Consider the following 21,965-nt stretch of genomic DNA (forward strand, 5'->3'; position numbering starts at 1 on the left):
AGTGTGGTAACTAGCCCGGCAAGCTCGAGGCAACAGATGGACCTGAGATATTTCTATGTCCCCAACTCTGGCTTCTGTTAAATGTCTGCAGTTTGGTGTGATGGAGGACACTTTGGCTGATAAAATGGACAGAAGCAGCTGCTCCTGGAGCCATGAGTCTTGGTTTTGTCTATAGCTGGAGATAAAGAGCCAGGCTCTACAAAAAACAGGCTCACATCCCCTAGAAGGGCCACAGGATACGTCTAATACATCCATTGCAAAGGACACTGGTGTCTGTGCTGGCAGGCAGTGAATATGGATCAAAAAGCTGCTTTGAAATGATGGATAAGCCTCAATGTTACAGTTTCTCCATGGGCTAAGGGAGAACAGATTGCTGGGCAAAGGATGAACCTCCTGCTCTGGAAAAATGAAGAGATATTTTCCAGAGTTGACCAGGCAAACCTTTATCTATCAAAGAAAGCAAGCGAGCAGTGGGACTTATAAAGGATGATTTCCCAGGGCTTGGGGTTTGATTATCCCATGTCTAACAACAGCAGGAGCTCTACTCAGAGCTTCTCTGGAAGCAGAGGCATGTGTCCCACATGGATTCATTAATGTCTAATAATGTAGCTGAGCTTACCCCTAACCCTCCCCTCAAGCAGGGAATTAATTTGTGTCTCTTTGCTTTGCCTGGCCACCTATTTTCAGTGAACTTTCCAGCTGAAATTGCCTAGTGGATTCAAAAGCTTTTACAACTGGAGTGACAAGCATGAAATTAGATGATACAATCACACACACCTCATTCCCTTTAGAAACCAGGCTAAAAGTGGTTTAGGACCTTTTTCAGCACAAAACTGCTAATGGCCGAGCATTTCAGAATGAAGGTTTTTATTATGGTATCCTACACTGGTAGGGGAGGTAGGAATAACTGAGGGCTCTGGGATTGAAATGTGGTGCACGCACCAGACGCCTGAACCCGTGGGTGACCTGGGCAGAAAGCATTTCGAGTCTGAAGGCCATGCTAATTGGAACCACACTGCCATGAGCAAAGTAAGGCATGGTAGCTCTTCTTCCTGCCACCAAAGCTACCAGGAAATATTTGCTTCCTTAACTGTTTGTGAAAGGAGACACTATTAATGACTACTGCTAATTTGTATTGTAAACACCCTGTTCTCAGACCTAGGAAAGTTTACATGACTTTGCTGGTAACTGGGACCCAATTATTCCTCCAGGTTTTGTGCTGTGCTGCAGGTTTCCAAGTATGGCACAAGGACTGACCCCACAAATAAAGAGTCACCACTGTCTTCCATGCGCTTCATGCTTTGAATCCACTGGCGTTTTTTAGCTGCTGGCACCATTAAGGAAGATGCTGTTCTCAATTAAAACCAGCCCACTGCTTCCCTAGGCTTAATTAGAAGCAGGGCTCTACATTCTGGCACCAGCAGTATTTTCTTTTCAATTAATGGACTTAACAGGCAGCAGATGCCAGTGTCTTCCTTTCTCCCCTCTCCGGCAAGCACTCCGCCCCTATTTTAAAACCACTGACAATGGTTTTAAAGAGACAGCTAATTCAGATCCTGCTTCTAGAACTGAGAATAGCTGTAAAAAACCCCCAAATAAATCCATGTACATTTCAATGCTGAGAGAGCTCATAGTAATCTTCCATCTCCTCTATACTATAATAAATACTGAGCAAAAAGGAGAATGGTGAATTAAATAACAGTGCAAACCACAACAGTCTAGGACCAACCTTTGTGTGTGATTTCCATTAAGTCCAGTGGAAAGGCTAGTAGGGAATGGGGCATGCAAAAAGATTGCAGTTGATTTTTCTTAATGAAAGAATCCACACTTTTCAACTTTCTTGCATTGTTTTGTTGAATATAAGATGCAAAGAGAAAGCAACTACTCCTCTTATTGGAAAACTGTAGAATTCTAATTAAAAATGGTGTTGATTCTCTGTTGTATAAAAAAGAAGTTGTAGCCGTTACCCTTCTGAGACTATTGCCTCTCTCCTCTACATTGTTGCCTGCTTTCAATAAGTTTGTAGACTCTCTTTAAGATGACTGCTCCTCCATGGCTGGAATTTGTCAGACTTTTCTACTCCAGATACTTTGGTGGAGGATTCAACAAAAATACAGCACACTCACAGAAACCCTGCTTGCTTGGAAACTTAGTTAAAAACAGTGTTGGGGGAATCATTTAGAGCTCAGGATGATAAACACTCTGAACAGCCAAGGGGGACTACAAACAGGTTTCAGATACACCTGACAACAATGCTGCCTTTTTGGCAGGCCTGGGCAGGAGGGTATTCCAGAGGCAGGGATGAATCACACATGAAATCCTGCCTATAGCCTATCAGACACAACTTCCTTTTAAACCTCAAGGGTTAATAGCCAGGAGGTTAAAAGTTGCTTTGTAATACAGTCTGATAGCTGTCCTACTCCTGTTTTTCTCCTTACCTTGTAAGGAAGGTTAGGGGAAAAACCTTTTCCCCTCCCCTCATTAAGTAGGAGGAATATAATGCCACAGCACAGAAGCACCAAAATCTATGCACTGAATTGCAATGCCCTAAATCAGGGCTTCCATTTTACAACAGTGGGCCACAAAGCAATTCTGAAACCTGACCATATTTAATGCTCAAGGACATGTATCTGTCCCAAGTGCTATGACAAATTTCATGATGTGGAGATCCTTCTTTTTACTAAGACTCATGAACACTCACCCCTCTGCACTGGGTACCCATCGCTCTCTGACAGCAACTCCCAGTTACTGTCCCCCACAGGCAGCTGTACCTGGCAACAGATGTCAACAAACGGCAATATTTGGCAGGTTGGCCAACCTTGTTCAGTGTTCTGAACATGTCAAATCTACAAAGTCTCTCAGATGTAATTTCTCAACACTGGAGCACAAAAGGTCCAGTGTCCCCATTTCCATGTCTCTACAACCGAGGCCAGCACTGGTGTTCATGTCATGGCAGAGAACCAGGAAGAAAGAGGAAAGGAATAGTTTGCTTTCCTTTAGTCTTAAAAAAACTAACTTGTCTTTCCATTAAGCAGCTGGATCAGATCATGTTTAAGAGAAATCGTCCTTAATTAATTTGATAAGATTAAATTTAATTTAGAAAAAGCATACAAGCTGCCCAAGGGAAAATCTCCCTCCCCACTCTATAACCCAAACTGTTTCCAACTCCATATTCTCTTTCATGGAAACTGTGAATGTGAAAGATAGGGTCATATATAGCATTTAAAAAAGAAATAACATAATTGTTGCTGACATCAAAATCATTACTCTTGTTCCAGGAAAGTACTGAACAACTGGTAAAAGGATAACCAAACAGAAGGGCAAGGGGAAGGCAGATGAGGGAGTTGTTCTTATGGTAAGTCTACTTTTTGAAAATTGAAAGGAATCTGGGACAATTTTGAAATCTAAAAGTATTGTTTAATCAGAACTATGCCCTTCTAATGCTTTCTTATTTCTACACTTATTTTGTTACTGCAAAGAAAACAAAGCGTGGAATTACATTCCCCTGTAAGCAAACCAAAACAAATATATAACAGAGCATTTCTCACAGAGAGAGAAAAAAGAATCCAGAACTGTCCCACTCAAGTTTCAGACATTTCCCTGAGATGACTGACTTGGAAACTAGCTGGATGCCTAAAATCTGAGGCACGCTCTGGGAGCACCATTCTGGTTTCGTGGACTACATTCACGACCTGTACAGTGAGCACCTCTCAACAAGGACAGCCAGGACAGACATCTCCAGTTAGCTTGGATGGGCCTCAACTCTGTGAAGTGGAGCAGACACTGCACAGGCAGGACAGTGCTGGACCTGAACACAAGGGCGGCTGCAAAGAGTCGCTCTCGGTTCTCTCATCCAGCACACTCAACTACTCCAACTGCTTTCCTATAACTTGTAGGATGGAAACGCAATTATGTAAGTTCTGCCTGCTGTGACAGCATTAGAAAAGTCTTTAGGCAGGATTAGTGCTGATAGCAAAACCAGAGAATGTTTGATTTGCCTGTTTTTACGTGCCTCTTTCTTCCCAGCTTTCTGAAACTCCTTTTCCAAGTTGGAAGACTAAGAAAGGAATGGTATTTGCAGGAAGCTTCCTGACCAGCACACTAGGAATCAAATGAGGTAATTTAACTGAAAGAGCCTACTTTGAAGGAAACAATAAAAGCCTCCTTGTGCAAGATTTAAGAGAACTGGGGAGGAAGAGGAACTACTGTGACACCAGGCTGGAGAAGATGGATTCTGCCCAGGAAATCACACAGCTTATGGTAAGTCTGGCTCAGGAATCCTAACTCAAGGAATTTTATTTGATGCAAGCCATTTTGCATATGCTGGTTTGATTTAAAAAATGCAGCTCTGTCTAGATGAGATTTACTGATATTTTTTCTGACATGCCCAAAGGGTCCCTGTGTCAGAGCTGTCTGATGCACACTGATGCTACAAGAGCTCCTGTGACTTACAACCCAGCCTCAAAGCCAAAGGCTTTAAATATAGTCCCCTCCAAGGCCTCAGCTGCCAGAAGCATGAGAAAAAGGTCTTGAGAAAGACCCTTTGGCAAAAATCCACTTCACCAGGCCGAAGTCACTTTTGTGTGAGATGAAAAAAAAGCATTCACTAGAGCATTTTCATTTTTGTTTGACAGGAGCGAGAGGGATCTTACCTTCTACCACCACTGCTACCACTGGGAATAGCTCAGCAGCTCTCACCAGCCTGGTTTCCATAAGGGCTGGTTTCATGGGCTCAGGCTGGCAAGCAGCCTTTCTCCCTCCATTCTACCTCTACCATACACAAGCAAGCAGGGCTGGACAGGTATCCTGTGTTTTTTGGAGGCATAGGGATATAAAATAACATTGATGAGAAAGGGAAAAGGGGTACCACAACAATGCAACCACTTGGTGAAACAGCACATGTTAATTTGGAGGAAATGATGGTATTTTTATTTTTAAAAAAAGTTACAGTAACTCACTTGGATTATTGTAAATGAAAGACCAAAGGTGGAACTCATGTATTTTTCCCCGTTTACCAAATTTCTTTTAAAGTAAAAATGCAGAGATCCAGTAGAGATCCAGTGAAGCCCCACTGGAGCACCAGTTCAAGATGGTTAAAGAAAATTCCACGGAGACTGGCTCATTACCTGTTCATTCTGGGTACTGTGCATTGAACAGCTTATGTTTTTTACAGCTTATCCACTTTGCTGTTTGTACAGACAGTTTATGCACCAGGGAAACAGGTGCATAAACAGTAACAAATAGGTGTACAAGAGACTTGAGACAGACCGGTTCCAAGTGGCTGCTGTTCCTTTAAACTATTGCGTGAAGGATAAGGAGCTTTGGGATTTGAGCAAAGTTAGACTGTCCTGCCCCAAGCTAATAACAATCTTCCTATTGTAACTCTCATCTCAGTGATCAGTCAGCTCAATTTCTTAGCTTAAACAAGACTTTCTGGCATTCAGTGTTTACATGCCCTTCAAAGACAGAAATTAAAGTTATTGTATGCAGTGAAATATAGTACTGCTTAAATATCACACAGTTTTATAGATATACACTTCAGACATCTCAAACATTAGGTGTTGTTTCTAGGAGTAACTAAATTTGAAAAGAAGAAGAGGCACATTACAAATTGCTGCTAATTGTGCCATCATTTTATCAAATGCTAAGCATTCCTGCCCAAGAGACTGTTTCTTCTCTGCCATACATGTAGCAGTAGGAAGCCCTCATAACAATACAGAAATACAGCCCAAGTGAATTGTCTAGATGGGATACCCCATACATCCTGTTGCCACACCAGGGAAATGCATTTAGCAGCTGACTCCTACAGTTTGCTGTTAACAGAAAGGCCAAACATCCGAGGGCAGGCAGGAGAGCTCTTCCTGAAGCGAGCAATTTCTGTCCCCTGTACATGATCCCAGAATTGCTCTCATTGAGTCCATTCATCAACTTGAAATGAGCACCTCGCTGCAGAGCCTGGCATACGAAGGGCTGCTGAATTTCAACGAGTTCTGCTGCCAGTGCTCAAAAAACACACTCTGAAGAAACCTTCCTGTCTCCCAAGCAGACTTGGTGAGTCTGTTCTTAACACTCACCTTCCTGTAGCAGACTCCCGCTGGGTGATTTAAACATGCTTTTTAAAAGGAGTATTTAAAGAACTACTGAATCATCATGAATGTCTTAGAAAACACCATCTCCACAATGCACAGATAAGAGAATGTGCTTTGATATTTCAGCCGATTAAATAACTGTCATCAAAAGCTCGTCCTGCTTTCCCAGGCGTATCAGTCAGGGCAACAAAAGATATCATCTGTCTGTGAAACTCTTATACCCTTAGACTTTCATCACTGCTGCTATTTCAATATATTGTCTTTCAGTTGCCTAAAAAAAGGCATCTGAGTGAATGCAGACTAATCTAACAAGTCATCTCTCTGTTTCTCAGTCGTAAAAAAAAAATTCACTGCAATATCAGCTTAGAAGTTGAGTGACCAAGTCTGCAGCTTGGCTGTTAATTATGCCCTGACCCAAGAGCAGCAACAGAGTTCATGCTCCAACCTCCTGGCAAACACAAGTTCATCTAATTCTCAGAAAAGAGGTAACATTTTACTGCTTAGAATATAGGAAATGGGTGATTATTTTGAAAAAAACCAAAACAACAAAACAAACCCAAAGCAAAACAGAACCCCTCTGGGTCAGGTTTTCAAAACAAGACAGTAGCCAAAAGCTCTTAGATTGTTCTGAAAGATGAGATTTTGTTTTTCCAATTAAATCTAAGTGTTGCTTTAATATACTCTGCTTCTGATCTTGTTCTTTGTCGTCTCCCTCACATATAAAATGGACATTTGCCCTAAGACAAGTATGTCAATTTATGTAAAGTTCATTATCTCGTGTTTGATATAGTCATGATTTTGATATAGAAGTCAAACATGCATTTGATTATTAACTTCCTATTATAGGTGACATTATTATTCTGAGAAAAATAAGTAACAAAAGCTAATGTAACACAGTTTATGATCTTGAAAAGTTTCTATTACTAGAGGAAAACAAATAGGAAAAAAAACCCAACAAAACAGCATGGCACTGAATCAGTGAATTTTAGCATATCTAGCTACTTAGAAACTGAAGATCTGCATTTATAAAAGAAAAAGGCATATTAGAAAGTGTCCTCCAGGCTCTAAAATACAACATCAGCAGCATCTTAAGGGTTAGGCGTTCAGCTAAATACTACAGCAAAAAAAAATCCATCTTGCCTATCCAGCAATGCAAATGCAGCTCTCAAAGGGCAGCCACGGGCTGAAAGAAATACGGATACACTTCTCAGTGTAGCCCTTGCAGCCATATTCTCATGTTGTAACAGAGAGCACCTCGAGGCAGGTTAGCAGTGCACCTGGCTGGAGTTTGTTGGGAATGTAAGGTTTGGACTTGCCAAGTTCAAACCTAGGCCAGGCAGCTGCTGGTTTTGTTCCTTCTGTGAGCTTTGTAGCAATTCCTTCCAAGATTTCTTCAGGACTGATATATGCTCTGGCCATGACCGGAGCATCATCTTGGATTAAAAATGTGCTTTCCACTCTGGGTAACCATCCTGAGTCTTTCATGTCCCTCTGCACATTGGATAGACAGTGTAATGCAGAATGTAACGTGTGAAAATTGTCACCCCGTCAAGTTCAGTGTGTGCTTGTTTTGTCAGGACAGATCACACAGGCTATGATCAAGGAAGAGGAAGACAGCTCCCATTTTTTGGTCAGTAGCTGGGCTTTCACAATTTAAAAGTTAGCCAGCAAAATTTCTTGTGAAAATACCCCCAAAGCTGTGCAAAACGATGGTTACACTTTAAACAGGCTAAATGAGTTTATACTGCCTGCATCTACCCCATTACAAATCTGTTCCCCACAGTACAGTAAACATTATCTGTATCAGCTGAGATTTGTGTGTCCTGTGGGAGAACTAGTAAGAAATTAATGGATTTCATTGTCAGGCCTTTTCCCTTCCTTCCTCCTGCTATATCCTCTCAAGCTCCCATCTTCCTTGCTTTCCTGTTCTAGCTCTATAAATCACTCTCCTCCTTGGGCATCTCATGTTTGCCTTGAAACTGCATTCCTCTCAGCCACTAATTTTTAAATTACAAAAAGAAACAACAGGATTTCTCTGGCAAGAGTTACTCTACATGAACTCTGGCTGTTGACTGTTTGTGGTTGGGCTGCTCATTTAGGACTAAAGTGTTGGCAGTGCATGCACCACGTTCACCTTTACGTGTTCTTTCCCTCAAAAGCAGAGCAGCGTCATCTTCCAGCTTCCTCAAGCCAAGCCAAACCAAAAACACATCCTTCATGCATGGTGACTAACTGAAGCCAAAGCCTGTGGAGATCCAGCAACCTGCACAAAGAAATTCTTCTACAACATGCCTCACCATGCAGGTGCAAGTCTTTTGATGGTTAAATACAATAGTTGAACTTGAGTCCACCACAAGGTAGATTCTCTTTACCTGAAGGAACATTTGAGCTCCATCATCACAACCGGCCCTGTGGCAACCACTAAAATGTGACTTGTTTATCAGAGAGCCTTCTTTGCAGAAGGTAGAGCTAATTAAAATAATACAAGATATTACAAGATAAAGACCTACAGAAGGCAAGCAGAGAGCAGATCCGGAACAAAGCCTGCTAAAACACACAATCTGCTGCACAGACTTTCAGTCAGTTGGGGTAGCTCAGGACATGCTGACTCTAGGGGAGCACTGGAACCCCGCTTGGGCGTGGTCTGGATAAAATACAAACATGGAAGAGACACATTTACACACAAGATTTGGCATTGCCACTGCAACACGAATTGCTCTGACAGCAGAGATCACTACAGGAGTTTTATTTCTCAACATTCCCTGTTAAGTATATCCCCTGAGCAAGCAGGGGAACACAAATGGTTCTTGGTAGGCATAGTTGCTGCCAAAACTATTCTTTGGAGGAATCAAACCCACAAATTTATCCTACATAAAGAAATCCATACACGTGCTTTGCTAGCCACCCACATAAGGACAAAGCAGAGAGGCTGAATTTCATTTGGTTTTCATTTTAAACCTTGCATTTCAAGCACTATTCTTCATGTTGGTCCAATTGACCTTGACATTTTTATATCATGATGGAGTTTAAGTGGAGTCCAAAGATAAAATTCTCTCTTTGGTTTCCTGCTCCCTGTTCCTATGATACTTAAAACTGGTGAGTACAGAGTATCTCTGTGATAGTCTCACAAACAACCTGTGGGACATATTTTAGATAGTGAGCAAATATAAATGTTTACATCATCATCTGCTTCTTTTATACAGCTGCAACTCATTCTTTGGGCTTAATACCACAGTATTTTGCTTTAAACAGTATTAACTGTATGGCAGATAAATAAGCACAAGAGGATGTAATTTATCTACATTTTCAATGAGAGGTTCATGAAGTCCCTGCTAAAAGGCCATTAAAATAACATAGAACTACGAATGAGAAGGTCCTGACACCAAGTAAGCAATGAAAGGCATAAACAGAAGAGAAAAACTCTCAAATGATCTCTGTACAGCACAGAAAGGATACTGGGCTCCACCTCTGTGTTCTCCCAGGTAAGTGACAGAACTCTCACAGGGTTCAACAGCATTCTGCCTGGCCTTTGAAGATGTGGAAGCGAGAGGGAATACAGCAGCATGCATTTACCTTCCATCAATTGATGTATAAAGCCTCCCAAGTGAAAAATTAAACAGGGAGTTTTAGGCAAAGAGCTGGTTAAACAAAACACACCAAGCCCTGACATCTCAAAAACACATTACTTGCAGACAAGCACTGAAATGCCCACAAGGATCTGTGACTCTTGGCTTCTGCTGTGATGGATTAGCCTTCCAGAAATAAGATCTGGACAACGTGATGGGCAGCACTGTGCTCAATTTTGCAGAGACAGAGTGAGCACAACCAAAACTGGTAGCAATGACACTGAAAATGCTATCCTAGGCAAGTCAGGGGATGTCCTTCAGAGGCTTACTGCTGTCTGATGGCATCTTACCACCTACAAACCACAAGATGAGCTCAGTTAGTGAAGATCTGAAACATATATAAACAAATGCTATCAACAATACAGTATAAATTTCTTCCCCAAAAGGGTTATGAAGCACTGGAACAGGCTGCCCAGGGCAGTGATGGAGTCACCATCCCTGGAGGGATTTAAAAGCTGTGTAGATGTGGCACTTGGGGACATGGTTTAGTGGTGGACTTGGTGGTGCTGGGGGAATGGTTGGACTTGATGACCCTAGAGGTCTTTCCCACTTAAATGATTCTGGGATTCTACAGCAACAAAGCAGAGCAGGTTTTGCCTTTCCATGTACAATCATACAGTTGAGGGAAAAGTATGTGAAATGTCATGGAACAACTGAGATTAAGAAGAATTTATCACACCTAAACCCTGTCTCTTCTCCATTGGGGAGGGTGAAAGGGATCAATTCCATGTGTGGAGTTATTCCAAAAATTAGGTTGTACTAAAAAGATTTTTTTAAAGGAAGCATTTATTTCCATTAACAAAAGACACAAAGAATAATTATTAATTTACTGTCTCAGTATAAAAGGACAGAGGAGGGATCTGACTAATTAAGCAGTACTACCTCTACAAAGAAGGAAAATCTACATCAGAGAAGTGACAGGTGTCACAGATGTGACCATAATTTGTCAAAACAATATTTTGACCAAATTTTATATCTGATGCAGGGGAGTTACTCCATGTGCAAGAGCAGAACCTGGCCCACCTCACTGGACCGGGCTGGGACTGACTGCTCAAGTGCAAGAATTCCAGGATATCTTGACTAAGGCCCACATCAGACCTGCCCCATAGGGAGCTGGTGAAATCCAATAAGGAACAAGTAATGACAGTCCCTTGATATATCCTTTGAAAAAGGATAACCCAGCTACCTGCAAGCAATCCTCTGTGGCTCACAAAGAGGGCAAACAGTGTGTGTTTTCACTCTGGCAATCTGTCCACCTCCTCTGTGTGTCCTGCAGGGTTTTAATGCTCACCTCTGCTTCTCCTCCTTAAATGAGGAAAGCATTCCAGAGTCAGTGTGAGATGAGAATCTGTACGTTTAAACTGCCTAAAGGTTATCACAGACATTTGGAAGAACTGCCCAGATTCTAACCATATGTCACACTAGAGACAACTACTTTTCTTTTTTAATGAAATACATAGTCTTGAGACTATGAGCTATTACTGGCCCCTGACAGGCAAGCACTGGTAATAGCAGCACCTTGCTCTACCACTGGGTTGCCACGCACAACCATCACTTGCAGGAAGATGGAATACTTCACTCGACATTTATTGCTCTCAGATTAGTAGGACTATAAATTAAGAAACTACTTGCAGCCAAAAATGTGACTCTCTACACATAAGAAGTCTCCTGTAAATGCACTGTGATGTCAACAGAAATACTTACTGCATAAATGTAGCCAAATCATTACCAAATGAAGCCAAATATGCTTCATGACAGCACGGAAAAAGGAAGAAATTCCAGGCCACAGCTCTTCTCTGTATTTTAAAAGGACTCAGTAGCTGCCAAGGTCTCTGCCTGCCTTGCCCTATCAAGGATTTTTCAGCACCACTTCTGAGAGCCACGAGTAGGATCCTGCTGCTGAGTTGGGTACCCAGAGGCCAATAAAAGCTTGGAGAAAGGGGCCGCTGGTCTTTGGGACATATTTACACAATGACTTACAGAAGGAATTCTTGGTCCACAGGCTCTATGGGAAACATCTCCTAAGTGAAGAAAGGTCATAGATTTACCACCAGTGTGCCTCAGGGGGTGATACAGGGCACCTATTATGTGTAAATCCTCACGACTGTAGTCCTAAACTACAGTGTTCACATGGAATTATTTTTCCTTAATGTTTATACTGTAGAAGAAAAAATATTGCATGACCAGCAGCATAGTTCAGCCCTGAACTTAAGAAGACCTCTTTCGCTGGCTAAAGGGGCATCCCTTTAAACAAAGATGAGCAGACTGATCCAAGTCTGAAACTCCCTCTCATTAGCCACTGTGATTTCCTATTTCCATGAGTAATATATTTCTCACAAAGATCACACCGTTTATCAGAGCAACACTACTAAGAGACATCCTTTTACTTGGGTTTTCTTTGTGTGTGTGCTTTTTTTTTTTGTTATTCTTAACAGGAACAAAGCCAATTTCAAAGCATTAGGGTATGTTGTCTTTTTGGCTCAAAACTGACAGATGTTCCATATGCTGAAAATAAACCTTAATACTGTTCCTGGGCTGCCCTCAGTGAGCTTTGCCTTTTATTTTTCCTAGCATGGGAAAAACCTGGGTCAAGGTGAAGGTTTAGAGGATTCAGCAGATAGTTCTTTCTCTGCTGCAGTCTAGGATATGCTCATCTGGCTCTGCTCCTGAGGTGGGACTACTGTGAGTGCAGCACATCAGCAAGTTACTGAAAAAGGAGCTGGACAGACACATGTCACAGGAAGTGACATCCTAAAATGACATGACAGTTACAAACACCTGCTTGCTCTGAAAACTGAGCAAAACTGAGGCAAACGAAAAACCTGCGTCCCTGTGGCTGAAGATACAGGTGATGAGTGGGAGGTGGCTCTGTCCAGGGCAGGGGTTTGGGAACTAGGACTCAGAATTGGATTTTGGGGCTCTCAAACCATGACAATGGTCTTTAAGGTCCCTTTCAACCCAAACCACTCTGTCATTCCCTGATGCTCATGAAAAGGAGAACACATATGCTGTACCTTCCCAACAGGTCCTCCCCCCAGTTCATTTACCTACAGATCCTTTGTTCAGCAGCAGCAGCTCAAAACCAGCTCTTCCAAAACGCCACTAAAACACTCACCTTTGAAACCAATGGAATTTTGTTCCATCGAACTAAAGATATACAATTTTAAAACTTACAAAACCCAGTGGATTGTCCCAGAGGACCCAAATTCCAGCATGCTTTTTATTAAGCCACAATGGCAAAGTAGTAAAATCTATGAAAATTTATGGTGAATTTTCATTTACCCAGAAAAAACCATGAACTAGTTACATTTTGCAGTGCAAGTCCTGATGAGATTATTCCTTGCCAACATGGAGCTTGACACCAACTGCTCATGCCAGTCTGTGCCCCTAATCTCTGTGTGCATAAATATCCAGATACTACTATTTTTACTATTAATAATGATAATAAAAATAACTTCCCCACATCAGGCCCAGTGAGAAATCACAATCTGAAAGCATTTCAAAAGCTGTCAACCATGAAAATCAATCAGTGCTGACAACCTCAGCTGAAACAGGGCTCATGGAGGCAGTTTCCAGCATCACTGGAGAGCTGCCAGCTTAATCCCCTCGCTGTAAACACAGCGTTGGGAGCGCCTCTGACAAGGGAAAATGAGCAGATTACATGGGGAGGTAACAAGCTTGAACTGCACCACGTCATGAATGGCAGGGTGGAGGGGAGAAATCAGCCTCCCTTTCTCTCCCAAATTGTTTGCTTTTGGCCAATCTTTGAGTAACTCTTCCAGCAAGACAAATTACCCCCACACACATTACTACACCCTTACTCTAGAAATAAGGTGGCAATGGTAAGAGGTCCAACAGAAAATAAGCCATTTGCAAATTCTCAGCTCCTCTCAACTTCACAGCACCCTACTGATCCATGCACTTGACAGCCACCACAAAAGCAGGTTTGGTTTGAGTTTCAGGAATCACTCCATCCCAGGCAGAACGCTACGCCCGGGGGCCTGCTGGTTCTCCTGCCTTCTCTGACAAAGGGGCTGTTGAGCATCCTCTGGGCTCTCACTTGGGCCATCCAGGAGACAGTACTTAAAGGGAGTAGATGGTCATTGACTTGGACATGCAATCAAACTGATTACTCACCACAGCTTTCAATATACAAGGTTCTCTTAAACGAAACCGGCACTTTTAAGTCTCATTTGTTCACCCTTTCTTATGCTCGTGACCCCTTTGAAACGGTGCTCGCTTGATACAGTGAGAAACTAAACCCAAATGCAATAAGGAAAGTCCCACTGATCATTCACAGATTTGTATTACTTACACCCCCATCCAGAAGTGCTCAGATATTTCTCGACCCCATGGTTTCACCAGCACTACAACCAAGCCAGTTACTGCTCTCTCTCACACTCACACCTTTTGCTCTGTTGTGCAAACACCTGGCAGTTGTTCTCTGAGAATCAGTCCACTAGCCAGAAACTGCAAATATTTTATAAGGCTTCCTCCTTGATTTAAGGGCTTCACTGAAAGGAATCCGTTCAGAGGTCTGTGTGCCACTGGCATCAGCCGTGCCCGTGTGCAGCCGTGCCTGCTCCCAGGGGTTGCTGCAGACAGTGCACAAACGAAGGAAACATCAAAACCCTCCAATGCCCTCCGAGTTTTTGTCTTTGCTGTTGGACACCAGGGATTTATGACTTCAATGGTTGTATTTTTTCAAAAACTTCATGCTTTTGAACAAAGAAATGAACCCTTCAAAACACTGCTTTACATGCCAGTTCTCACCCAACAGCTGTTACAGATAATATTCATGCCTTATTATTATTCATGAACGTTCAACTGAACCATTTTTTTGTTTCCACAAATGTTAGGGAAATGGCTGCTTTCTCCAGAGCTGAAAGGGTGTTTGTGCAAGAACAAGAATCCCTATTATTACCTTAATGGTCACTATTCTCAGTTGTTCATTTCCTCCCTTTAGAAATTTAAATCATGCAATCAGAACAGAGCACCACCACCACCTCACTTGTAAGACACTCACTCCCAATTCCAGAGAGAAAATAATTCGAACAGGCTATTTCTACAAAACTGTTTATCCAAACTACTCTGTGAATCAATGTCATGTTTGTTGAAACGAGAAGGAGTAAAATGGCTTGGAAAACAGTTAGTCCACAGTGAACACTGGCATTATTTTTTACCAATAAGCTAGTGATCAGCTTTATTTCTGAACAGCTCTGCACAACCAGACAGCATGAGAGTGGGAACTGGGGTGAAAGGAAGAGGATCAGAAACTCCTTGAGGAGCTTGAGAAAAGCTTGACACTTTTAGCTCTAAGGATTTCCTTTTCTACTGAACCTTTAGTGAACATTATCCATCTTAGGGAGTTTAAATTAAATTTAGTAGAGTATTTTGATACAAAAATCTGGCATTCTCCAATCTACTTATATGGCAAATGGATTTATGTGATGCACAAACAGCAGTTTTACACCTGTAATGCATCAGTAGGAGAAACAGGTATTTTTCACCTCTTCTTCAAACTTGCTTTCATGCTTGATAAACTAAAGACTTCCCTATTTGAAAAGCTTCTTTAGAATAGCATTTGAGCAACAAAGTTAATCCTTGCTCTGCCTACATGCCTGGAAAACAAATCTTACAACTCATTCTGAAACCAAAAGGTGGTTTAGATTAGATATTTGGAATAAATTCTCCACTGTGAGGGTGGTGGGTCCTGGCACAGGGTGCCCAGAGAAGCTGTGGCTGCCCCATCCCTGGAATGTCCAAGGCCTGGATGGGGCTTGGAGCAACCTGGGATAGTGGAAGGTGTCCCTGCCCATGGCAGGGGGTTGGAACAGTATGAGCTTTAAGTCCCTCCCAACACAAACCATTCAGTGAATTCCAAGAGTCTCCCTCACCTGTGTCATTGGTCACCTCCGTGTTTTCCTAAGTGGAAAGTGTAGATTCAGATCCAAATCTGTCCCAAAAAAGAAGCTTCAGTGGGTGCAGAGGTGGGAAAATTGCTTTAAACACAGATACAGGGTAAGGATGGTCACTTTTCTTAGGAGCACAAAGGCACACAGAAAACTGCACACGGATCTGTGCTGGGCTCTCTCCCAGCAACACATTCCCAGCCAATATGAAACCAGATGACTCGTGACACCAAGTTCACAGGTACCAGAACATCAAGACAGGAAAGAGAGTATTTCAAGGAGTTGCAGAAAGGCCTTACTACACATGTGAGGAATAAAAGGGCAGATGAAACCCAGGTAGAAAAATGTTAAATAATACACACAAAGTAATCCTGACTCTACATATGCTGTGATGGGCTACAAATTGGTCATTTCAGAACCCAGCCTTGAGAGTTAACAAGACTGTTGAATAAAAATGCCAGTTCGGTGCTCCCTAACTGCCAAAAAGCAAAGACAGTCACAGGAAGTAAGAACAGAAAAGCAAACATGGAATTGTAACTCTGATGGAAGTATAGACACAGACATTTCTCACCATCTGAAAAAGGATGCACCTGAACTAGAAAACACTTTCAGCCTAAACCAGAGATAAATAAGCAGGCACATGGACAAGGGCTATGGAATGTTGTGACACAGCAGATTCCTGGAGATCAGCTGTCCACTGTACCTGGGACAGGAATGGGGGTGGCAAATGGAACTTGTAGGTGGCCAGTTCACAAGGGCTGGGGAAGCAGTTCTTCACACAGTTATTTACTTAAGACTGTGAAACTCATTTTCACAGAACGCTGGAAGTGCCAAGAAAATTAAATTAGAAAAATTAATGGAAGTAACAGCCAAAGGTGTCACCTCTGACTCTGGGAAGTCTTTGAGGATGCAACACATCTATGATAATGATATTCTTGCCCCGTCCTGGGGCTATTTTGCAGGCTTTCAGACTAGTTGCTATTGGATATAGGGCCTAGGCAGACCCTCATGGTCTGACATGATACATCATTCATTAAAATAATTAAAAAAATCTAACAAACACAACACAACTTACTCAAAACAGATTTAAACTGGGTTTTAGTACAATATCTGTGTCCCACTGAAGAACCCTTCAGTGGAGCTGATGTAGGGAAAGTCCTCTGTAAGAAAAAATGTAAGTATGACAGGTCCTTTCAACATGTTTATAGATCTGTTCTGTTGCACTTGGATACAGAAAGGACTTAACTTTCAGAATGACAAGAATGCTCTTACATTATGGAAAAGTAAAATCAAAACAGAAGCCCAGAGAAAAATAATAAAAAATATATCTCCCCTGTCCAAATTAAGTCCATTACAACAGCATTACCACAGAGAGGTGTCTGAAGCTCTCAGCAGCTTTGCTTGGCAGGCTGAAAAAACAGGAATCTTTCCTTTGTAATGCATGTAGGATAAATCAAGCACAGTTTTACTGTTCTTAACCGTGTGACCTGATGATCACCTTCCCTAAGTTATTATCCACTCGTACCTTGCACTATCCTTTCATTGGCCATATCACAAGGATACAAGCTTATTCTGGCTGGAAAAGCCTATCCACAAAACATACTTCTGTTCTTTCGATGATAACCTGAACAATACTCCCAACCACAATCAAATAAGAAGCTTGTACTGAAAAGATTTCCCCTAGTTTGCAAGTGCAAATGGCAGTGATAAAAAGGGAATTCAGAATGAAAAATCCAACCCCTAGGACACTGATGGTGGAAAAAAAAAAGCACTAGAAATCAAGAGAAATACCTCTGTGATTCAGAGAAAATACATAATTAAAAAAATTTGGAGAACCCCATGCAATCAAGGCAAGAATCAATTGTGTGAGCATCGGGCAGCCCTCAATTCCCAGGAGGATTCGAGCTGCCATTCATATGCTGAAGAGATTTCCAAGAACCAATTAAATCCCAACAGAGGGAGTGGAACACAAAGAGGGAGAAAAGGAACCTAAACCCCTGAAACTACCAATTTCCAGCTGCAGGCTGCCACACACCTGCAAAGGTGGGAGCAGCCAGGCTGAAGGGCAGGCAGGGAGGACAGGGTAGGCAGGACAGGGCAGGCAGGGAGGACAGGGCAGGCAGGGAGGACAGGGCAGGCAGGAGGACAGGGCAGGCAGGGAGGACCAGGCAGAGTCCTGGGCTGGGGGCTCAGGCTCTGGCTGCACAGCCTGTCAGCCTGAGCTCGCTGCTCCCCATTAATCATCTGGTGCAAACCTGGGCTTCAGCAGAGCGCCTGACATGGGAGCCAGGACCTAATAAAACCCTGACAGACTGAAAGTGAGACAGCCTCCTGCCTGTCTTGCTCCTTCCCTTTCAAATGTGGGGTAAAGGTTGGGGGAGAACAAAGAGACACCAGCGATTGGTAACAACTTAATATCTTCGTGCAGCTTTATCAGGCTTTTTAACTAATGACTAAAGCAACTTCACCTCTGCAAAATCAATCATCATGTCATAGAAGTCTGAAACACTACAAAATTAAGTGCCTGCCCCAGGGATATAGAGCATGTGTCATGTTTAAAGTGAATCTAATTCTGCTGGGGGTCCCTGGATGTTACTTTTTACTTTCATGTTCCTTGGAGATATTCAGAGATGAGGAAAGACATGGCAAAAGAATCCAGAATTCATGCCTTCCCTTAAAAATATGATTCAAGTAATCCTTTAACTCACTTATCAGAGCTGTGTGCTTATCAGAGAAGCGAACTCAGTGATCTAAATAATTTAACCAGAAAGACACCAGTGGGAACAAGGCTGCAGCAGTCCAACAGGATGGACAACACACCCTGCTTCTTCCCCAAGATGCTCAGCCTTTAACAGAAAGGCAAACAAACCCCACGTGTTACCTCCTGAGTCTTCACTGTAACCACTTCAAACTGTCTCTTCTTTTTAATTTTATCAATTAAAAACAGAGGGTCTGGAAACCACCTGTTTTGAGCCACCATCCTCAAATCCAGACAAGGGCAAGCAGGTGAAGATAAGCACGTGTGGTATTTGGTAGGCACAGCATTCCTGTTTAAGGGCAGATGAACAGAATCAAGGCTGTGCTTCTACAACAGGTGCCTGTAGGTACAAAATTCCTTGAATTTCACTGGGCAACTTTCACCTTTCTCATGATACTGTGTCGTGTCAAGTTAGTTTTGACATTAGTATCTTACTCTGGATTGCACCAGCAACGTGATTCAGTCTTTGTCACTCAAAGATACTGAAGATGGGTATCCATTTTTAAGAGGGAAACAACTCAGAAATTTTAAGAAAATGACTGATAGCAGGAAAGAGAAAGGTCCAATTTAAAATAAATAAATAAGTTCCTAATTTAGGACTTGGCAGCTCTTTTCCCTGCTAGCAGAGAGAGAGAGAGAAAAATTATACTATCCCCCTCTCTTCTGTACATAAAAAAGAAAACAAAAACTTCTGCATTTAGGCTCACATTCTCTGCAGCCTCTTCCTCCTGGCAGAAGGGCAGAGTGAGGGCTATAAGTAGCACATGGGCCTTGCCTGGTCCTCATGCAGGTGCAGCCCTGCCCTCCTGCACCACTGAATCACTCACACCTTTCTTCCCTCTTATGCCATTTAGACAAAAAACTCTTCTAATTTATGAAAAGGAAGATTTTTCTCAAATTGGGTCAGACACCTAAAAGTGTGATCAAGGCTTAACTTCCTAAGCAATTTTAAAAAAATAACATCACATTCTCGTTCAAGTTTTTGTAACTCCTGACTAGATATTTATGTGACAATGACTTCAACTACCATTATCAATGGCTGTTGCACACAACCAGATGAGACCATGAGAGCTTTTCTCTACAGACAGAAGAGGTGGTATCTGTATAGTGCTTTGAGTTTTAAACTGTTTCTATTTCAGTCCTGTTTGCAACCATACTAACCTTTTAACAGCAGGGCTCCTGCCAAGGATCAATTACTTGCCAGGGGATTTTTTTTTTAAAGCTCAAATTTGATACAAGCCTTGGATTCTCTTTCCCCCCTTTCATACAATATATAATTCCAAGCCCTCACTGTTCACAAAGTTTCCAAGAACTGTATTTAGACAAAATGTAAACTGGCATATTTTCCATTCACTTCATGGAAATATTCCGAACCACTCTTGCAAGCAGCTGAAGATGTGCTTTTATCTTGCCATGAAGTCATAAAGTTTAATTTGCAACATCACAGTTGCTTCTATGGCAACAGATGGTGACATCAAACACAGGATCATGACTTCACTATAGGATCAAGAAGGATTAGCTTTGCACCGAGGAAGTTAAGATCTAATACAAACAAATAGCTATAACAACTGCAAAGGGAATTTACAGCCGGACAGTTTACTCCCTGTGTAAATGTTCTTCTTGTTTACTCCAGTATGAAAATCCCTTTAAATCAACCAGCTGTTTGTAAATTAAGCACAAATGGATTAGCTTAAAACAAGTTCAAAGGTTTAAGATGGGGTTTGCACACATACCCAGTTGTGAGCCTACAACTTCCACTGACACTCAGAAAGAAGAGGCCAGAATTACAATCGTTCCCTCTCCATAACCTCAAGGACTTTCACCTGCCTTAAGCAGGCTGTAGTGTGAGTGCAGCACACTTGTGTTTAATTTTGAGCACAGCTTGTTACCCCTGAAAACCTTGTGGGGGCAGTTATTTAATTACACAATATATTATCTTTCCTAAGAGATTCCTTATATGGATGAATTCCCGGCCTTTCACCTTTCTGTTGCCAAAATGGGACCAAAGTGGTCCCAGCTTGAAAGGCCCCTCTAGAGACACCTATTTATTACTAATGTCCCTAGCTAGAGCCTACCCTGGGTGGGACAGCATGTGCAATCAAATAATCAGCTTCCCCTGAGGAAAAATATGGAGATGGATCTCTCCAGGACACAGCTGAGTCTGATGGCAGGATATGGAAATCCACATTCTGCAGCTGTTGCAAGGACTCTTGCAGGTGGGAGAAGAGACAAAAGCCTTACAGCAGCAGCTCAGGGGGGGAACTGCCCCTAGGGAACCACCTTTACAAAAAGCTCTGCCCCAATTCTGCTCCTCTTTGCTGGGTTCCCAGGCCCAGCCCTCAGCACGTTGATTCTGCTCCGTGTGAACCCTGAAGTGCCACACGCACTGAGCCGTGCGACCGCTCACGCACCGACACACGACTTCAGCACAGCAGATGCCAAGTCTTTCAACAAGTGGGATTTAACTTTCTGAGAAGTTTTCAAAGGGATTCTGCTGGACTACAGCATCCTCTGTGTCTCCCCAGACAGTTTTTACGCTGAAACAGTGCCAGCCTGGACAGCTTTGCTGCCTGCAGAAGCAGTGAGCAGGGCACTGTGAGCATCCCCCCATGGCAAGAACTGCCATCGGGGGGTATAAAGGTAACTCTGACTTCACGCCTGGTCACCCTCATGCCTCTTTGCCGAGATGCCAACTGGGGTACGAAATTCTGTTCCACTATCAGAGTCTTCCTTTATGCAGACACATCAATTAGACTTCTAGTCGTGTTGCATAAAGCAGATTACGTTGATTAGCAAAGCCCTTGAGGAAGGGTAGACTTCGAGCAGTTCGCTCCAGAATTAAAGCCAGGCAATAGCTGCAGCACACAGCAGGGCAACAGGCTCATTTTAAACCTCACCATCCATCTCAGAGGTTTGTAAGTGCTCTCTACTTTTAATAGAGGACTTGGCAGACTTTGTTGGACTATCCTTACCATAGTTAATAAGCATTAACTTACAGTAAGGGACCCACCCAGGTAAATACATTCACTTTGCATATGCACAATTAATATAACACCAAAGCAAACCAGGAAAACAATAGTACAAGGGACACTATGGATACTGATGTAGTGGGATACATTGCTTACATTCACTTCCAAGCACATTTAGTTTGAGGTGACAGATATTTTGACCTTCTTCCACACATACTTATGTGATAACACAAAATCTTTCAGTCTGTGTTTATCACCTCTAGTTTTCTTTTCCTGCCGCTCCTCAGGTCCAATCAACTTCCCTGGTGTTCCTACTGAGCTCAGATCCTATCTCAGTAACACTATTAGATATTGTCTCCTCTCCAAATACTTCTAAAAGGAAGACAAAAGCTAAAAACCTGTTGGCCAGAATTAAATGCATTTTTTTATCTCGAAACAATAATCATTCAGTGAAATAAAAGACTGAGAGAGAGGGGAAAAAACCAAAGAAAGGTAGAAACCCTCAATGCTGCAGACATTTGACTAGCCATTTAAATTCTGTGCCACGGCACCAAGAAGGAAAGCATGGTGATAATACACCCCCTGCCCCCCTCCTTGCCTGTTGGGTTCTC

The 21,965-nt window shown here is 42.4% G+C and overlaps 1 protein-coding gene and 1 long non-coding RNA gene across 3 annotated transcripts in view; one reads left to right on the forward strand and one right to left on the reverse strand.

Moving 5' to 3' along the window:
* HS6ST1 (heparan sulfate 6-O-sulfotransferase 1) overlaps window positions 1–21,965 on the reverse strand; it is a 186,884-nt gene that overhangs the window by 95,069 nt on the left and 69,850 nt on the right. The gene's annotated exons all lie outside the window — the stretch shown is intronic.
* On the forward strand, window positions 19,635–20,736 carry LOC113955872. 2 transcript variants are annotated; one of them, XR_003530685.1, is made up of 3 exons: window positions 19,635–19,919; window positions 20,450–20,601; window positions 20,716–20,736. It is a non-coding gene; the product is annotated as an uncharacterized LOC113955872 (long non-coding RNA). The 2 variants fall into 2 exon arrangements; XR_003530684.1 differs by having other exon boundaries at window positions 19,895–19,992.

The sequence above is a fragment of the Corapipo altera genome, unplaced genomic scaffold (assembly GCF_003945725.1).
Source record: "Corapipo altera isolate COAL_440 unplaced genomic scaffold, ASM394572v1 175, whole genome shotgun sequence".
NCBI classification, from domain to species: Eukaryota; Metazoa; Chordata; class Aves; order Passeriformes; family Pipridae; genus Corapipo; species Corapipo altera.